Here is a 21892-nt window from a genome sequence, read left to right as displayed (position 1 = left end):
TGTAAAAGCTGTATCTGATAAATTTAAGGCTAATATCATACTGAATGGAGAAAAACTGAAATACTTCCTTTAAAAACAGATGGACAAGGAAGTCTACTCTTATCACTCTTATGATAAATGGTTTTGAAACTCTAGCCAGAGAAATTAGGCAAGAGAAGAAAATAAAGAGATATGAATAGGAAAAGGATCTATTTGCTGATGATGTGATCCTACATTTAGAAGACCCCCCTCCACAAGAAAACCAAAAACTTCACCAGAAGATTTCAGAGCTGATAAACAATTTTAGTAAAGTAGCAGGACACAAGATCAAAATGCTAAGTCAATCACTTTCCTGTACTCCAGTGATGAATTCTCTGAAAAATAAATTAGAAAAAACTATCCCATTCACAAAACAAAAACAAACAAACCAACCCTTGGGAATCAGTCTAACAAAGGAGTTTAAACACCTCTACCATGAAAAATATAGAAGACTGAAGAAAGAATTTAAGAAATTGAAGATCTTCAAGGATGAAAAGACTCCTCATATTATTTTATAGAAGGAATTAATATCATCTAAATGGCTACACTACCAAAAGTGTTATACAGATTGAATTTGCAATCCCTGTCAAAATACCAATGACATTCTCCACAGAAATAGAAAAAAAAATTTAAAAATTTACTTGGAAGAATAAGTGAACCCTAATTTTATATATAACTAAAATAAACTAATAAAAAATGAAAAAAGAAATCTGTGATAATATATAAACAAGACTATAAAAAATATCAACAAGGAATAGTAAATGCCATTTATTAACCCTCAGCAGAGTCACTTAAAAATAGTAAATATTTAAGAGATCAGGAATGTAGAAATATTTTATTAGAACTGTATAAAATACATACCTCAGAATCAAGGGGCAACATGAAACAAACTCACTAAAGACATAGTTATTAAAATCAAGAGCAAATCCAGGATGTTTGTCATCTCTATTATCATTTTATGTGATTCTAGATGTTGTAGATGTTCATATACTCATGTCCAATTCACGAATACATGAAATATATATGAAAGTTAAGACTCTTAGAAAGGAAGATATTAAATTATAATTTCAAATGACACAGTTATAGATCTAGAAACCATAGAGAGTCAATTGAGAACTATCAGATTTAAGAAGACATTCTTTACAAAAGTTAGATATATGATATATATACTTGTAATGATATTTCTAAATTTTGTGAATTAGGGATAAGTATCCATGGGAAGTTCATATGAATAAGCCTTTTCATTAATAACAAAATAATATATTGTGGGGAACTATTATCTGTGTTGAAGAGAGTCCATTCCACTATCCAAGTACTCCTGAAAATTGCCCCAGATGAGTTGTTTTCCATTTGGCATAAAACTGATCCTTAGAGGCTTCACTTATCCTCTCTCATCTTTTCACAAACAGTTCTCTAAGCTTCTGACATTCCATTATGCCTCAAATTCTTCTCTTAAATCAACAATTCACAGGTAAAACAATGCTGCATTGTCTAACAAATTTTATCAAATACCCGAGGACAACACAAAGAAATTACAGTGCATAAAATAAAAATGAAATATCAACTAATCAGTTCTATCTGTTGGACCCTTCTCCAGGAGCTCTCCTTCTCCTTAGATCTATTCTAAACAAAATTTCCATTAAACAACAACAACAACAACAAAACCTTGCTCTCTGGATTCTAGATTCTAATAACCCGATGTCTAACAGGGTACCCTTGTACTACTCAAAAAAGGAAAAAATAAAGAAGAAAAGAAAAGAAAAGGCATGCACAGTCAATAATCTCACAGAGATAATCCTGTGCCATAAATGAGTCTCTAGTTCATTGTTAAAGTGAATGCTTAATATCTTAATTGATATTTGGACACAATCCCAGATTCTGGACTCCCTTTATATTTACATAAATGAAAAGGCTTGCTAATGTTATTCACTCTAAAGAAAGGAGAATATGCTTCACAAAAAAAGCTCAGTTCTACTTTTAAATCCACAAGAGGAAGAAAATGCAGTCAATTTGAAAATAGCATTTTTCCTCAGCCACTATCCATCATGTTGATTTTCAGACCTGTTGGGCTTAAACTTAGAGAAGTACTATTCCTAGTAAAATAAAATAAAATTTAAAATGAAATGAAATAAGTGACATTGTATTCTAGCAATAACTGGGAATGTATAATGTATTTTTTAAAAAGCCAAATTACAACAGCTGCTGCCAAATAAACTGCCACCAAAAAACCATAAGAGGAAATGGGTGGGAACATGTGAATAAAATCACAATCCTTTACTGCAAAACATAAAAAAGAACTTGAACAATTTATGATATGACTAACATTTCTGTATTTTTCTGCCAAATATAAGCATAAGGCAATTTCAATAAAACTCTCATTCATATTGACATGGACTAAAAGAAAATAATAAGCTAGAAAAATAGAACTTAACACAAATTTTCCTGGAAAGATTCCAGAAAATTCTAAAGTCAAGGATAGTGGAAAATGAATGAAGTGGGAAAGTTTGTCCTTTAAGATATAAACTGGAATTTAACACGTATTAATTTAAACTAGTCATGGTGTTGGCTTAAAAGCAGATAGGGAGTTAGCAGACCACGACTAAAATACATAAAACAATTCTGGTCTGTGTATACACACACACACACACACACACACACACACACACATAAAACAAGATTAGTGGTATAGTGAAGCTTGTTGGGCAAATAAATTTGAAACTAATGTTTAAGTGTTTTTGTTTTGTTTTCCTTATTTACTTTTAAAATTTTACTTATAAAGACATTTTTTATTTTCATATTTTTCTCTGTGCATTATAATTATACATAATGGTGGGATTTGTTGTTATATATTTGTACATGCATTCCATATGACAGTATAATTTGGCTAATATTATTCTCTAGTATTTCCCTTTTCCCTCCCCTCCTTGTTTTCTTAATTCCCTTCCTCCACTAGCCTACCTTTGAGTTTGATGGAGTTCCCCCCGACACACCACATATACCTTTTATTTTTCTTTTACTCTAGCTTCTACATATAAGAGAAAACATATGACCCTTGACTTTCTGAATTTGGCTTATTTCATTTAACATACTATTCTCAAGTTCCATTTTTCCCCTACAAATTACATAATTTCATTATTTAATTCTTCTTTGTAACTGAATAAATCCATTCATTCACTGACAGATGTGTAGACTGGTTCCATGGTTTAACTATTGTAAATCCCTGCTGCTATAAAACATGGTGCGCAGGTGCCCTATAGTATACTGACTTTAACTCCTTAGGGAATAAACAGGAGTGGTATAGTTGAATTGTATGGTAATTTCATGCCTAGTCTTTTGAGGAAAGTTCATAATTATTTCTGTCATGGTTGAACTAATTTACAATCCCACTAACACTGAAAGAGCATTCCTTTTTCTTTACATCCTCTCCAGCATTTATTGTTTGCATTCTTTGATGGCTGGCATTTTAGCTGGAGTGAGATGAATTTTCAGTGTAGCATTGATACGCATTTCCCTAATTACTAAATATATTGGACGTTTTTTTTTTTAAAAAATTGGCCATTTGTCTTTCTTCTTTTAGAAGTTTCTGTTTAGTTTATTTGCCCATTTATTAATTGGGTTATTTGGATTTTTGGTGGTATTTCAGGGGTTCTTTTCATGTATTCTGGATATTAATTCTCTGTCAGAGAGTGGGTAATTAAGATTTTCTCCTGTTCTGAAGGTTCTCTCTTCATATTCGTTCTTTTATTGAGCAGAAGCTGTCCCATTTATTAACTAACTCTTGGCATTATTTCATGAGCTTTATGTGTCCTATTGAGAAGATCATTGCCTGTGTCTATTTGTTGGAATGTTGACTTTGTATTTTCTTCTAAGAGTTACATAGTTTCTGGTCTAGTTACTAGGACTTTGATCCATTTTGAGTTGACTTTGTACAGGGTGAGAGACAAGGACCTCGTCTCATTATTCAACATATGGATAACGACTTTAATCCAACACGATTTTTTCAAAAAGCTGTAATTATGCCAATGTATGTTTTTGGCACCTTTGTCAAGGATGAGATAGATGACTGTATTTATGTAGGTTTGTCTCTGGACCTTCTATTCTGTTCCATTGCTCTATCTGTTTGTATGCCAGTACCATGCATTTTTTGTTACTATAATTCTGTAGTACAATTGAAGTCAGGTATTGTGATGCCCCCAGCATTGCTTTTTTGGCTTAGAATTGCTTTGGCTATTCTGGGTCTTCTATTCTTCCATATTTTTGTCCTTAATTCTGAGTCACTTATTCTTTCACATTTTTATCCTTAATTCTGCTTGGAATGAAACCAACTTGGTCATGATATATAATATTCTTATTGAATACAACTCGCTAACATTTTGTTAAGAGTTTTTGCATATATGTGCATAAGAAATATTGGTCTAGAGTTTTATTTCCTTGGTAGGCCATTATTTGATTTGGGTATCAAGTGATACTGACTTCAGAAAGTGAATTTGGAAATATCCCATCTCTCCATATTTCATGGAATAATTTGAGGATCATTTGTATTATTTCTTCTGGCACAATTCAGCTGAGACTCCACCTGGTCCTGGGCTTTTATTTGTTGGAAGACTTTTTTTAAAAAATTGTTGTTTCTATTTCATTGCTAGTTACTGCTCTGTTTAAGTTTTCAGTGTCCTCTTTGGCAGGTCATCTGTGACTAGAAATGGGTCTATTTCTTCTAGGTTTCCAATTTATAGAAGTACAATTTTTCAAAACAGTTTCTAATGATCCTTTGGATTCCTACAATGTCTGTGGTGATCTTGCTTTTTCATCTCTAATTTTATTAATGTGCGTCTTCCCTATTTTTCCTTTGATTAGTTTGGTTAAGTATTTATAAATCTTGCTTACTTTTCTAAGATATATCTCTATCTTTATCTATTTATCTATGAACCAATCAGCAAAATATAATCTTAATGAAAATGAAAGCATCACCTCCACTGAGGTGGTCAAAACTGTCAACAAAGATTGATGATCAGTGCCTATGTTTGACTTTCCTTTCCATTTCTTCTAGGACTATGTACTCCTTACAGAAAGCAAATGATGGAGGTTGTTAAGCCCTTCCTCTTTTTATATTGCTCACTGAACTGCCAGCTGGAGTAGCCTAAAACTGAAAGAGCTTTGTAATGTTTTGAACAACCAATAAAAAAAAAACAAAAAACTGAAACTGGTTGGTTTAAGGGGTTCAACTTCCCTTCCCACCATATAAGGATGTAATGAGAAGTACTGTTGACAGGATATTTGTTCAGAAAGATCAAATCGATGCCTTCCCAAGTTGGGGCTGCTGCAGGGGGCTTAGGTCTAATCAGGCTTTTTGGACTTAGTGTGGTAGTATCCACTCCAGAGAGATTAGATCAACCCATCCTTAGGGCTAGGCAGACAACAATTTCTGCTGGATCTCAGGAACCTCTGGAGAATTTTACTCATAGGGCAGGGAAGCAACCCTCCACAGGTCTCTCATACGCTGCTGCTCACAAATATGGTTTCCCCAAGCTCAGTCCCTGAGTGTATTTATGCCCACATTATCAGTTTGCTGACTCTCTTCAGATGATCACAAAGTGAGTTGTACTACTCTCCATATCTCACTTGAGATCCATTGCATATAATCTTCTCTGTGCCTTTTTCAATTACTTTCAGCTAGGCTAGTTATGCCATAGACCACGCAGTAGGCAATTGCCAAGAAAGTATTGCAATATTTGCTATGATCTCTTGGGCTCCCACAGCAGTAAAGTGCAGCATGGCTTCCTCAAGCATGACCTCCTCAAGATGGCTCCTACCTTAGCTCTCCACTTTCCTGCTGAAAAAAACAGAACACTTTTCAAACACTGTGTAGCCTCTGATCAGCTAACTTCCTGCTGCTTTTCTGTTCTACAGGTTTTTCTATGCCATTTATCCACTGTGTTTCTTTCTCTGTGTTAACCTTCCCCTCCCTGGTGGATGAAAACCACTGACCTGCCACTGCTACATTTGGCCTGGCTCCAACATACTCCTCCTAGTTCTTTGTTCAATGCAACCAATTTTCTGAGACTCTAAGGGACTCTAACTCTTTGATATTAAATGTCAATGAATCCCCTCTTTAATCTACTTTACTGAGTGACACTATTCCTACTGCTTAAATTCTAAGTCAGGGAACAACTAGAAATGCAGCCTTCCTGGAAGTGCCATCTTGAATCCTCAATGTATAAGCTTAAAAAATCAAATTGTTTTTATATCAGGCCATACAACAGAATGAATGCTAAGTGAATTAGTTGGTTGGTTATAAAATAAAAAGCAATTTTTAAAGAAGGGTAAAACATTGGTAAAAATATATATTGTCCATAGAGAGGTCACAATTTTGTCTACATATATATTTCCACAAATTTAAAATAAAATATCTGTAGAAATTAAATAAAATAGACAAAGCAGAAACACTAAAGAATATACTAGTGAAATATTTGAAGAATATATGAAAAGAAGTAAAATTAAAACATGTAAAATTCACAAAAATAAAACTCCAGTAGAAATAGAAAGCAATGAGGACATAGAGGCAAATTAGAAAAACATAAGAAAGAAGAAAACTGTCTTGAAAATATTTGTAAGAAAAAATTAACCTCACTTAAAAATCAAAGACATTTAAAAAATTAACCTCACTTAAAAATCAAAGACATTTAAATACATTAAAAGGAAATATTTTTCAATGTCCTTTCAAACATATTTAATCTAAGTTCTGAGAGGTGCAAAGTAATTTATATCCTCGTTCACATGATGAGAATTCAAATGGCTGAGACTGTAAGACAATGTGTTAATACTTATTAGAAATCTTAGATATGTTCCTATTCCTTAACTCAGTAGTTCCATTTCTGGCTTTAAAAGACACATGGGAATCTATTTTAAAGAAATAATCATAAATATGAATAAAAAAGAACATATAAAGTACCAAAAGTACATCTGTGTTTATAATAGCAAATGAGTTAAATATAAAATAATGATTCTGGAACAGTGAAATCATTAAAAAAATATTAGGAGCATCTTATTAGGGAAATGTAACCATCATTAAAATGATATTCTGACAAATATGTTCAAGATATAATACTGAATTAAAATTTTAAAAAATTCATTACAACACTGTGAATTTGGTGTTATTTCAATTACATGAAGAAGTTGCCCTTAATGTGAACTGCGGTTCGCAATTGGTTTCCTCTCCTTGTGGACTTTTTCTTTTCTTCCCTCTTCATTTTCCTCATCCTCATCCTGTTCTTCCTTGTCTCTTATTTCCCAAGTTTTATACAGTAAGCATGAATTTATTTTGCAAATAGAATATGTTAAACAAAACAAGGGTGCTAAGCAAGAGAAAGGCTTAAGGGAATTTATGTGATAGACAAGGCTGCTGAGATAGTGACAAAGTTGTTACTGAATCCTTCCTGAGCAACCCTTACCACCCAATTTAGTTTCTGTGAGACAGCTGTTTGGGTTTTCTTCCTACCACATTGGCTATTTTTAGGTTCATCTAGAAGAAAAGGGAAGGATCCTTTCTGCTACCTATATTCATCCCCAACACACCCACATGGATATTCATGTTAAGGCCCAATGCTATTCACTAGCTTAATAAATCTACAAAGTAATTATGCAAGTTTCTTGAGATACATATTCATTACCTCAAGTTGAATAAGTTTGGAGTAAAGATACATTGAATTAGGAATGAAATGAGAAAAATAACTTGTAAGACTTGATGAAAAACAACTCTCAGTATGAATCAGGCCCTAAACATGAATTCCAGCAGTAGGTATCATTTCTGGTAACTCAGGTGCAGATCTGTCAGCCTTGAAGAATGAAATTTCAACAGTTGTGATGAAGATGGGAAAAACATTCCAAGTGATAGGGAATATTGAGCTGTTACATGGAATTCAGGTACTGAGGGTTTTATATTATTTGTTTATTGGTGCATAATACATCATCCCCAAACTCAGTGATTTAATCCATTTTATTTCATAAGAGTCTCTGTCTCATCTCCTGCTAATCTAAGGGCTTCTGATGATCTGAGCTGGATTTGTCTGACCTTGGCTGGGATTACACGTGTTTGTGGTCAACAGGTAAATTGGCTGGGGCTGATTGTCCTAGGATGCTTTCACTCACCTGCATAGTACTATTTCAGATGTCAGTTGAGACATGGAACTGACTAGGCCAGGCAATGATTATGCTCATCACTTAACAGGCGTATTCATATAGTGAAGTCAGAGTACAGAGGCACGCAAGTCATCTTGAAGCATACATTTGAGATTGACAAACTGGCAATTTCAGGGCATTCTACTTGACAAGGCAAATCTCTCAAGATGGAGAAATAATATTTACATCTTGTTGAAAGGAGCTTGAAAATCACATTGCAAAGGGTGTGAAAATGAGGACAACAAAGGCTTGCAGTCATTTAGCAACCAATCCATCACAAACAAGGAATGGCTGATAAACATTGGGGATTAATGAACAATAGAAAATTATTCTGACCTTCCATATGCAGAAGAAAGCACTATTAGAATCCTGCCTTGAGATCAACTGATGAGAAATGAATTCAATTAGGGATAAACTATAGATGGAAAATGCTTTAATCATGTTATTTTCAATATGTATTCATATGACAACATGAGTTGGAATTCAGTTCATATTTAAAGGCAATGGTAAAGCTGAGTTGTTTATATAGAATTGGACAAAGCATAGGACTTTCTAGTAAGAGGAAGGAATGAAGCCATGCAGGGTTCTATGTTCTTGCAACAGTAGACTGGTGTCAAAATCTAAACATGAAAGCTAAAATGAAAGGATATAATTTTAAACAAAATTTGATATGGTATGTCATTTTATTATTATTTGTGTGTATATGCATGAAAAACATGTAACACTTCCTGGAAATAATCAAAATCAGTTATTGACATAACATGAGAATTCTTACACAAGAGTATAGTCCTCCTCAAAATTCATGTTGTTCCCATTTCCTTTCCTTTGGTACTTTTTCTCATGGGGAAATCCAGACCTCCTCTTCAGGAGTGATTCAATCAATATCTTTCAGGTCATGCTTCTGAAGACTTTAGAAATTGAATTATCCTCTTGGAGAAAGTAGGAGTACTTTCAACAAGAACTGTTTCTCTTCTTTTTATTTATTGATGTCAAAGAAATAAGGAATGAAAAAGAATCCTTTCCTTGATTTAGCTCCTATTCTTAGAGAATTTGTGCCATCCTTTCTTAGAGAACCCAATATTCAGTCTTCCTTAAATATCTACTCTTGTTTGAAAAATAATAGCTCTCATCTGCTGAGTACTTGCTATTATGAGGATGTATTAAGCTGAATTGTGGATACCCCAAATTCACATTTGGAATTTTTAAGCATCAGTACATTAGAATGTGACCCTATTTGGGAAAAAAAAGATGTAATTAGTTAAGATGAGGTCACTATAATGGGACTTAATTTAACAGGGCGGGTGTTCTTACCAAAGTAGAAACTTTGGATCCAAAGATATACACACAGTGAGAATACTATGTGGAGACAAAGGCAGAGAACTATAAGCCAAGGGTCAAAAAGATTGAAGCAAATCAACAGAAGCAAAAGAAAAAGAGTGAAACAGATGGCCCCTCAATGTCCTCAGCAGAAATTCTCAGAATTGCAACATTGAAACTTTGCCATTTTGCCGGTTGATGCCTTGAGACATCACACACATTCTAATTCCTTAGAATAACACAAATTGCTTAAACTAAAGATAGATGTATCTATAACTATCCATAAGATTTATATCCTATTGGTTCTATTTCTCTGGAAAACACTAACACAAAGGAATTATGCAATTTGCTAATGAGAGAGCTATGAAAATACTCATCTCACATATGACAATACTGATGTTCAATAATTTTCATAACTTGCTCATGGTCATACAATCTATAGGCGATGAAGAGGATTACATTTAAGTATCTTTGACACCAAAGCCCATTATCTAAGGCAATGTGATATATAACAACATATTAATTTAAATTGGTTTCTGTTTTCATTTATGTGATCTCAGAGAGAAAATCTCCCTGCTATTCTTTTGGTACATTGAGGAAAATTGAAATTGCATTTTGTTGGAACACATACTTATAAATTCAGTAATGTAGATGATGAGAAGATACAGTATCTTTAAAAATGTTATGGTCAAACAACTAAGATCATTAAAGTTTGTCCTACTGTGAATTCCTGCTTATTCCCGGACAGAAGCACAGAGTTCAGGAATTAATCATAACCTCCCTTCACCAATGCTTTAGAGTAGTTACATCAAGGTGAGTCTTTGTATCTTTAGCCTCTGAGCTTCCTGAATTCAATTTGGAAAACTATTTTCTTTCATATATCTAAAAAATATGCTCTGAGCAGCCTTCAGTAAAAAAAAAAATTAAGAATTTAAGAATTATTTTCCTGTTAGAGAGCTTCTGACAATCTAAGAATATACCCCTGAAACACACACATGTACATTAAACTCAACGTTCTCACTCTGCAAACTAGACTTTTCAAGCAACTGAAAAGTAGACATTTCGATAACACAAAGAGGGATCAAATGATAAACTCAGTTAGTATGTCTATGTAAAAATACAGAATTTCATTAGAAGCAATTAAAAGACTTAAATGGATTGCATGTAGGAATAGCTGCACCTTATCCTTCACACCTGTCAAATTTGTTTTAACTGATTCTGTCACTTATCTAATCATTCATCTTTTTTTTCTACTTCCCATTGTGAATGTGAATCCCTTGCCTAAAGCTGACTCTGTGAGAAGCTTTGAGTTAAAGAAGGAAAGTGTAAATATATTCTCCTAATCTAGGGCCTGCTGTACTTTCAGATAAGACAGACAAGGATTGAAACCAGGCCCACTCAAATTCTACTTATGTCAGCCTTAGAAAATAACTTTCCCATTTTTTATTCTCACCTGTAAAAACAGTAAATGATGTAGAAAAAAAAATGGGTTCATGAGAATTAAATTCACAAGTATAAAGCTTCAATTGCAACCTCAAAAGGTGTCCTGAACAGATGTGGTGAAGCTTATTTCTGCTCACAAATACACAGAAAAATATAAGAGCAGCTGGAAAGAAAAAGTTTCAGTAAGTATCTGAGATTTCTGGCTCATGACAAGATGACAACCCAGTATGCCTGGTCTCTCCCCAGCTCAAGTTTAAAGATGCCAGAGAAGAAATGAAAGTGTATAGAATCGAGTAATTACAGCAAATAAGTGTGAGAAACCCCTGAGGATAAGAGGGCAGGTGTGACCTAGTGTAGAAGACAAGCACCCGCTCAGGGTGGATAGACAGTGAGCTGCACTGTGGAGAGTGGGCAGGTAGTCTATTATTTCTGCTCATTTTTTTTCCCAGTCCCCCATCATTGAGGGTAGACAAACACCAGCTGCAGTCGAGAATCGCAATCAGTAGGGGTAATATCAAAACCATGCCAAGACCAGCTGGGGCGAAGGGAGTATAAAAACAAGTGAAGGCTGATTACCAGGACTAAAGCACCTCCCCTCCTTTCTTCTCCTCACACTATATAAATTAGACAAAGTCATCAAAGAGGATAAAACTTGCAAGAAGCTGAGCACTCAGATGTTTCTCACCCAACTGTCTACATATTATAGGAAAGAAGAGGAGAAAAAGGGGAAAAGGAAAGGATGCCATCTTTTTTAGCAAAGTACCTTCCCCAGAAACCACCAGCAAATTTCTGCTTAGGGCTCAAGGTCTGGTGACTGTTTTCTCAGCCACTTTTCGCTTCCAGGATGTTAGTATGTTTTCTATGGTTGTCAACTGCACATCACTCCAGCTCGTATGGTTTGAAAAAAATGGAAAAATATTTTTCACAGCTCTGGAGACTGGAATTCCAAAAATCAAGGAGTCAGCAGGCCTATGCTCTCTCTGGAGACTCTGGAGGAGACTCCATTGTTTTGGGGTTCTAAAACATGATGATGAAGGGTAGCATTCAATGGCTTGTGGCTGCATCGCTCCAATCTCTACAGTGACTTCCTATTGCCGCCTTCAGTAGGTCACATTTCTCTCAAGTAGGTTCTTGTGAGGAAACATGATGCATTTGAGGTCCACCTTGACAATCCAGAATAATTTCCCATCCAATAATGTTAACTCCCTCACATTTGCAAATCTCTTTTACCAAATATCATAATTGCTGTTTCTAGAGGTTAGGGCCTGATATAATTAGGGACATTTTTCATTATAATCTAGTACTTATTGCCATCCAGAAACATTTTTGTGCTAAATACATTTTGGTTTCTGATAAGAAAAAGGAAGATGAAAATGAATTTTTGGTAAATAGCTAGAAACTACCAGACATGGGCAGAAATTTCAATATCGACAGTAGAATTCAACATCAATAATATCAGGAAAAAAAAGAGTAGGAAAGACAGCAAAATAAATTGGATATAACTTTCCTATGTTCATATATAAATACACCACTAGTGTAACTCCACATCATGTAAAACCACAAGAATAGTAAGTTATACTCCATGTATGTATAATATGTCAAAATGCACTCTATTGCCATGAATATCTACAAAGAACAAATAAAAAAATAAAAAAATAATATCAGAAAGAATACAGAGTTGTTATAAATGGTAAACCAAACATTCAGTATATATTCACACAGACATAAATTATATCTTGAAATCATCATGTAAGATATCCTACTGGTTTTGCATACTATCCCTTAAGTAACCATAAGTCCCATTTCAATGTTGCATTCAAATGTTTAATCAAATCAAAACTGTTCAGAGGGGCTGGGGTTATGGCTCAGCCGTAGAGTGCTCACCTACCATGCATGAGTCACTGAGTTCAATCCTCAGAACCACATAAAAATAAAATAAAGATATTGTATCCACCTAAAACTAAAATTAAATATTAAAAAAACAAACTGTTCAGAGAGAACTTGCACTCTATGCTTTGCAACTTTCATTCTTATTACTTGATATAATTTTTTCTATAGCACTTGATGCTATCTCATGTCTTATAAGTTATGCTCATTTGTTTTCTACCTTGCTCTCCCCTCCCCTTCCCCTCTATAAGCTCCCCTAGGGTAGATTTTTTTTTTGAGATTTTGTTCATTGATATGTGACTAGTCCCTTAAACAGGGACTGACACAAAATAAAATCTCAATAAATAGTGAAGGAGGAATTAATTGACTGAATAACTATGAAACTGTGCTTTATATATCTACCATCTGCAGTGGTAGATATATGTCATTATACATTTGTCAAAATCCATAAAAACGATTTAGATTAAAAAGACTGAAATTTAACATAAATTAAAGGTGTAGTTAATAATAATATATCAATATTGGTTTAATTGTAATTAAAATATATTCCAAATATATTCCAGTAATGGAAGATGTTAATGATAGTAAAAAACTATATGTGAGTGTATATGTGAGTGTGTGTGTTTATGTGTGTGTGTTGTGGGGGGGGGGGTGAGGTGAGACGTACATGTGAAATTCTCTACTTCCCACTTAATCTTCATGCAAATTTGAACCTTTTTCTAAAAATAATTTCTATTAATTAAAAAGAATCATTAGAAATGAAAATAAATTATAAGTAACATGTCTAATTGAATATCGTATTCTTAAATACTTTTTGGACTGAAGAGAAATTCATATGGAAACTTCAAACTAATACAAATGGTACATGTCAAGATTTGTGGACATTACTGAAGCATTACCTATATAATAGTGTATAGCTTTACTTCTACTAAAAAGGTCAAAATACATGAAGAAAACAATAATTCAACATAAGACGAGAGAAAAAGACAAAGAATCAAATATGAAACAAATATAGCAACATGTTCTTAAAAATTAGATTTTAAATTTATAGAGATTGACAGTAATAACCATTAAAACCCAACACACTGACAAAAAAAATTCAATGAAATAGATACATTTGTAGAAAACGGAACCAAGGAAAAAGTAGAAAAAAAATTCAGAAATACACAATGCAAACAGGTATAGCAGAGATATAATAATAATGTACAATAGGATAAAATATAAAGATGTATATATGAATTTATTTGTGTAAACATTATATAAGAATTTGCTAAGTGAAATACATATATTTATTAAATAATGTAAATTCCAAAACTGGTATCACAATTAGAAAATTTAAACACATAAGAATTGGAAGATAATCAAAATCTTTATATCTCTATTTGTTTATTTTTTAATGTGGTGCTGAAGATTGAATCCAGTACATCACAAGTGAGAGGCAAGTGCTCTACCATTGAGCTACAGCCCTGGCTCTCAAAATCTTACCTCATCCTTCATTGCTCACTTAAAAACTGTTGAAGGACTATGTGACTTTATAGGCATTTTTCTTTTGACATGATTCCCAGGCTCTGATACTTCCATAAAATATAACTCATTCTAGAAAATATGCAGAAAGAAATTTGTTCATAGCTTTAGAGAGTTGCAATTGAATGAATGAACAATAAATATGTGCATTTAAAACCAGATCAAAGTATAATTAATACAGCAAAGCCAACAACTAAGCAACTTCTGCTGGTAACTAACTATACATGTGAAAAAGCTAAAATAGAGTATTAATAATATATCATAAAATATATCATAAAATAATATCTATTACAGAAATTCAAGAAAATATGCTTTTAAACCCGGGTAGAAGACATCTATGGATACAAGAAATCTTAGTGCAAATTTGGCAATGAAAACATACATTTCCCCTTAGAAAACAGTTGAATCTATGCCACTCATGTGATACAATAACCTCCAGCTTTGAAACTGACTGAAAACTGACCTGAATCAGGGAACTCCACAAAGCCATGGCAGAGGCAACCACAAAGTAGCACCATAAGGACATATTGACAGGGTCAATATGTGTGGAAATGCTCAAGGGTGGATCTTCTGAGGATTAAATCACAGAAACTACCAATCACACCATGATGTTGCTACCAGGAGAACAAATCACAATGGAGAATTACAAGTGAGAGGCTGGTGCCAGCAAAGCAATTGGCAAGAGAATTTAGAATAAATGTTTGAGATATTCAAAGATAAAAAAATTAAGAATAAAATCCTTAACACCAGAAGAGAGAAAGTTGTATATGATTTCTTTGAAAAAAAATCAATAAAACTGATTTTAGAAGTCAAAGATATAGTATTTAAAAATAAATTTATGTACAATAAAAAAATTGGATGATAATGATAATTTTGAGATTTCTCCCTAGTATCAGGGGTACAAAAACTCCAGGGTTGTTAATATGTAGTGTGTGTGTGTGTGTGTGTGTGTATGTGTGTGTGTGTGAGAGAGAGAGAGAGAGAGAGAGAGAGAGAGAGAGAGAGAGAAAATATATGCTTTCATTAATATAGTTATATATGGCTATTTCTTTCAAAACAATTCACCTTTTGCATACTTCTTCCTAAACATCAGGAAAACCATAACTCTCACGTTTCAGAAGGTGTACAAAATATAAATGTACAATATAAAATTTAGTTTTGAACATCATTACTAAAAATAATTACACATTTGATTTCCAACTTTTTATATCTTGGATTTTGCTTTCCATAAAGAAATACTTTATGAGGAATCTTACTAAGCTATGATTAACTATTTGGAGGAGGTAGTCATGTTTTTGTTTGTTTATTTTGAGTACTGGAGATTTAACCCAGGGATGCTTTATCACTGAGCTATGTCCCCACCCCTTTTGTTTTTAAAATTTCAGACAGAGTCTAGTTGCTTAGGGCCTCCCTTGCTAAGTTGCTAAGGCTGCCCTTGAATTTGCAATCCTCCTATTTCAGCTTCCAGAGCCACTGGGATTATAGGCGTGCACCACCATGACCAGCATAATGTTGTTTTAGACATGGGATATATATTTTTACCTCAGTATGTCTATAGAGAAGTATCAAGACTCAGTCTGGCCACACTTTTTTTTTTTCCTGTGGATCCTTCTAGCCGGAAATTAATTCTGATAATTAACTTGAGAAGATTAAATGCAAGTCACTCAACCTAGTAAATATATGTGTTCTTCCTCTATGTGCACTCCATTCTATGGAAGAAAGCCTTAAAGTTAGATTGTTTCATATTTAATATATGTGAATTTTGTTTAAAATATTTATTGAGCATTTAAATATGTAACTATACATGAAAATAAAGCTGGAAAAATTGCACTACCTTTGCTTAATAACTTCTAGTGAAATATGTTCTCTTAAGAAAAGCATTTGATTAAAAAAACGCAGGAACTAGTAAATGATTTATCCTGTAGATTTATTTTCTGCTTCATCTGGCTGATCATATTTCCTTCAGTGATTTTAATTAGTCTTTCCTAGGGCATGTGACTATGAAAAGCTTTGTATCAAATAAAAGAAGTGACACCTATAGAATAGGTTAGTAGAAGTGACTTTAGGCTGCATTGTTGATTCTTCCAGCCTCTAAGGATCACTTCAAGGGAGAATTACTAATTAACCATACCAGTAGTCAGCTACTGGAGTGACAGATTGGGTACCTGAGGGCTCAATTGGTGGATAAGAATATCACCAGGTGATTTTAAATTCTATATAGGACATTTTCTGATACTTAAGTGAGTTTGGTGTCTTTAGCTGAAAGCGATTGAGAGGTATGATGAACAGTCTTTAAAGGAATAAAAATTTAAATATGAATATTGTTCATGCTTTAGAATAAAATATCATAGTCTATACTTTTTTAACTTCTTTCCAATGATATTCCCTCCTTCCACTTATTGGTTTCACTTTAAATATTAAATTTACTCTTTGTTGCAAGGAGCCTTGCTAAAAAACAAACAAACATGAGATTAGATCCCATGTTTTATATTGATTGATTTGTTTACTTATTGAGTAGAGTTGAAGGATAATATGAAAAATAGAAAAGTGATGGCAATCAATATTTTTAGTGCTACCTCTAGTCTATAAGTGTGATATTTTTTAAAAAAGTTAAAAGCAATAGTATTTCTTTATGTACCAGCCATCTTTAAATATGAACATAAACTTGATATCTAGCAGTCCTTATTAAGAGATCTTTCTCTCTCCCTCTCCTCTCCCTCTTTCTTCCTCTTCCTTCTTCCCTTCCTTTCTTTCTTTTTTCCTTTAAATCACTATTAGATTTTTGTCTTCCAATGATTGTGGTAGACTCTGCAAATTCTGTGTAAGAATTTGAAAACATTCTGGTGGATTAAAAAAAGGCACTCAGTAATTCCATTATTACTGAAATATAGACATCCCACCAGATGTGTTCTTTATAACAAGAAAATTACATATATACACACACACACACATACACACACACACACACACACACACACACACATATATATATATATATATATATTCCCATCTACATATACATAAAGTGAGTTTGTTGGGAAACATAAATCTCACAATATAAAATACATTGAACTCTATAGATCACATGATTTTTTTTATTCTTATTTACATATCCCATACTTTATCACTCTTCAATATTTCTAAAGCAACTTCTCCACTTTTTTAAAGATATTCAGTATTTCAAGTTCAAGACTTGGCTATACTATTTCTGTTGTGCATATTTTTGAGGAAAGGGTCAAAAGTTATTAATGGGTTTCTCAGCCTTCCTCCTGCCTGCTCACTGGGTTCTGACCTTGTCTGATTATTTAGACTTGGATGATGAGAATTGTGGAAAGACAATAAAGTAGAAGGACAAAGGCAACTCAGTCAAATTATCATATGAGAATGGCCAGAATAAAGATGAACTTCTTTCTCTTCCAACTTAGCAGAGGACATAGCAGTAAGTTAGGGAGTTGGGAAGAAAAGAGGAAATTGCACTCAACTAAGGGAAGCAGAGAGAGGACCTTTTAGAAATTTTCCAAATATAGAGAATAGAAAAAGGCATACATTAAATAAAAAATGGGTATGAACAATATGCTTCAATTTCCTCTAATACTATTGAGATGTGATGGCAATGACTGACATTTCTTTAGTGCTGAACCTGGATTACATGACCATAGATTTATTTAAATGATATATCTTAATTTGAGTGGATCATCAGCCATACCAGCCCTCCCAATGATGAGCAAAGAGGTCTTCTAAAGTTTGACAATATAAATTGTAATAGTGCATTAAAACTACATTCTAGCAATTCTTTGGAAAGAATATAGCATATTTACTAATTGGTACTATTTATGTTTTAGCATTTGTTGGGTCAAGTAAAAGGATTCTTAGTACAAATTTAGAGAATATGTCCCCAAAGGCTATTAATAAGAGAATTAAGCAACATTTTGTTATGTGGAGATGAATTTAAAGTAAATCAGAATATATTCTGAATATTTCTTAAATATCCTCACCTTGAAAATTATACACCTCTGATGTAAATGTAATAGTCTTCTTCAGGCATGTTTGGGCATAAAAGAAACAAACAATTCCTTTATTACTTATTGACTAACTGAAGAGAAAGGAAGTAGGGTGAAAGTTGATTTTCATGTAGCCATCAAACCAGGCATTTTAATTTTGCTGATAAAACCAACATAATGTTAGCTTCATCCTAGAAACTTGCTTTAGAGGTCCAAGTCAGGAATTTAATCAAATAATTAATGAACAAAATTTCTGAATCATATTTAATATATTTAAGACTTAAGGTTTAAAAATTTATTCCAAAAGTGATTGCATATTTTATTTAAAGTCAGAAAATAAGGTCAGATTTTCATTATTGAAAAAAGCACTTCATGCCATTATTGAAGTCCTGCCTATGCATATGCATTTCAAAATTCTATTTAATCATCAATAAAATCATATTTAATAGAATTTTCATATCACTTGCATGTGAAATTATAAAAGTCAAATTTAGAGAAATGAAGAATAGAATGGTAGCTGTCACAGACTGGTGTGGAGAAAGTGAAAAAAAATGTGGTCGAATTGTACAAATTTTCAATTATAAGAAAATAAGATTTGAAGAGCTAAGATATTGCATGATAACTATAGCTAATTATATATTGTATGGTTGAAATTTGCTAAGATAATAAATCTCAAGTGGTCTCATAACAAAAGATAAAAAATAAAAAGTGGGGTGATGGATATATCAATTACCTTGTGAGAATCATTGAACAAGGAACACTTTGATTGAAATACCACATTGTATAACTGAAATATGTATAATCTCTTAATTTGTCAGTGGTACCTCAATAAAGCTGGAAAAATTTTTAATAGCTTTCAAATTATAAACTGAATTCTCTGGTTTGAGATGTTTATTTGTTCACCCCTTTGGCAAAAGAAATGCAACATGCTGAGTTTCTCTGACGATTATATGGGGAGAATTGCCACTGAATCTCAAGCTGTTCAAACTACTTCTCAATAGCATGCAGGATAATCATTGCTAGCATGGCATTGAGATGGATCCTACTCCTGTAAATAGTGTTCGAAACTGATGCCTTGCTCTGGAAAGCAGTTCCAGCCACATAAATCGTCAATGCCATAAAAATCGTTTGACAGGAGAGGTGAAATTGATAGGCGATTACTACTGAAAGAATGATTGACAGCAAGACAATGCAAAACATCTCTGACTGAGGGAAATGTGGCCCATAGGGGACTGCTTTTTCAACCTGTGAGAAATGGTTTCTACTAGAATAAACAGGAAAATGCTGTTAGCTTAGAGTTTTGCCTAAAATGACGGATTATGAGAAAAGAAGAAAAAAGGAAATAGAACTCCATATATTGAGGAATAAAGGTGATTTAAATTTCACTTCTTATGAGGCAGTGATTCTCAGAACTGTGAACACATCACAGCGATTAGTGTTTCTTATGAAAAATAGAGATTCTTCATCCCTGCTGCACATCTAGAGGATCATGAATTCAGTGGAGGGGTCTCAGCATTTTTTAAAAGCCTCTCCAGAGATTTTCATAAGTAGCCAGGTTTACTAACCACAGCTAAGGAATACTTTTATAGTGATCCCTGAATCACTTGGCTTCCATCTGATTTAAAGTCTATTTTGATTATCTTCATTTCTTCCATATCATTGATTTTACATTAATATACATTCACACCATAAAACTTGCTTTTTACATTAACATACACATTTTCTAGTTTCTGAGGCTACATCAAGCAATATAATTTCCTTTAAATATTAAAGGAACATGTTATCAATTATGTAAAATCTCAACATTTTTCAATGAAAGATATGGTGGCAATGATTGATATTTCCTTAGTGTTGAACCAGGATTACATGACCATAGATTTATTTAAGTGGTATATTTCAATTCAGTACATTGGTTAGATTGCCAGCTACTCCATCCCTCACAAATAGGGCTTTCCAGTTTGTTTTTAAGAACTTATTTGTTTTGAGTACTTGATCCTGAGGAATTCATGATCAAGCCAAGTACTTCTAGACAGCTATGCTTTTGCCTACAAGAGTGGGATTGCAAAAATTATTTTTTTTATTATTTTTGTAAATGATAAGTGTTCACAAAAGAAATAATTGAAGTTATCCAAGGATTTAAACTCAAATGGTAAAAACAAACAAAAACTTCAAAGTTTAGGGTAGCCAGTATGATGAAGAGTGAAAATGTGAAATAGTAGATCAAAGTGGCCAAAATTAATATAAACAATATTAAAACTAGGAATATATTATAGTCTTCAATGACAGGAACTAACAGAGGTACCAAAGTACAGAGAGAAAATAATGTAAGCTCAATAGAAAACCAGAAAGAATTGAAAATATGGGTAGATAGAAATATCAAGGAGATAAGTTACAAATTTTGTTATAAAATTTTTTGAATTTCTTAAAATAAGCCTATGCTAGGTAGTTGTCACTCTGGTGGAAATAAAGATAATTTTCTTTGAAAAAATACAGCATCCCTGAGATAAGAATACAAAATTTTTCATATCATGATTGAGATTTGCCAGAAGGTAGACAAAGGCTTAGGTAAACAGGAAATAGTGAACAAGAGAGTAAACTGTCCCTGATAAAACTAGGAGTGGAAAATTAGAGGATGGCAGTGACAAAAATGGAAGAGGAGGTATAAAACCAGACATGAACTCAGACAAGGAGAAATTGATGAATGTGGTTGAATGACTTTGTGTGAGAGAGAAGGGCAATGAAAATAATTGCAGCCTTTGGCCTTGGCCTCAGTATGGTGTTTGTAGAAAGTGTCATTCCTCATACCTTTTTAGTCAGCTTTCCACTACTCTAACAACTACCTGAAAAATAAACTTATTAAAAGGTAACTTTGGCTCCCAGTTTTAGAGGTTTCAGTCTATGACTGGTTGACCATTCCTATGGACTATTGGGGAGGCAGCACATCATGACATGAGCATGTACTAGAACAAAACAGCTCTCCTCATGGCCAGGAAGAAAAAAGAGTGAGAGAAATTGTCAGAGGTTCCCAGACCCCTTCAAGGACATGTCCCAGTGACTAAAACCTTCCCCAAGCCCTCACTGTGAACATTTCCACAATCTCCCATTAGTGTTATTCTAGGTGCCTAGAGCCTCTGGGGACACTTAAAATCTAAACTATAGGGTTCCCAATATAATTTAACATTTTAACAAATATATATTAGCTATTTATTGTATGTTGTAAACTGACCTCCATTTTAGAAGCAAAGGGGAATATACTGGTGAAGAAAATGTACTTTTACCCTTTAAATGTGCTTACAATAAAGTAATATGGATCAACACACACAATAATGTATAAACAAGAATCTAGGTTAAGGGTATTTAAAAAGATTTATCATGTTCTAAATATGGAACAATTTGCTTCAAAATTCCAAATTGCAAATCTTCCATTGTGGTATGGGAAACCATTTTAGCACTCACCATTTGAAATTCAATGGTAATTTTGAACTTCCAATATTGGAAGTTAGAAAGAAAAAGCTGTAAGTTTATAT

The sequence above is a fragment of the Marmota flaviventris genome, chromosome 3 (assembly GCF_047511675.1).
Source record: "Marmota flaviventris isolate mMarFla1 chromosome 3, mMarFla1.hap1, whole genome shotgun sequence".
Taxonomy (NCBI): Eukaryota; Metazoa; Chordata; class Mammalia; order Rodentia; family Sciuridae; genus Marmota; species Marmota flaviventris.
Note: the sequence above shows the minus strand (reverse complement) of the source record.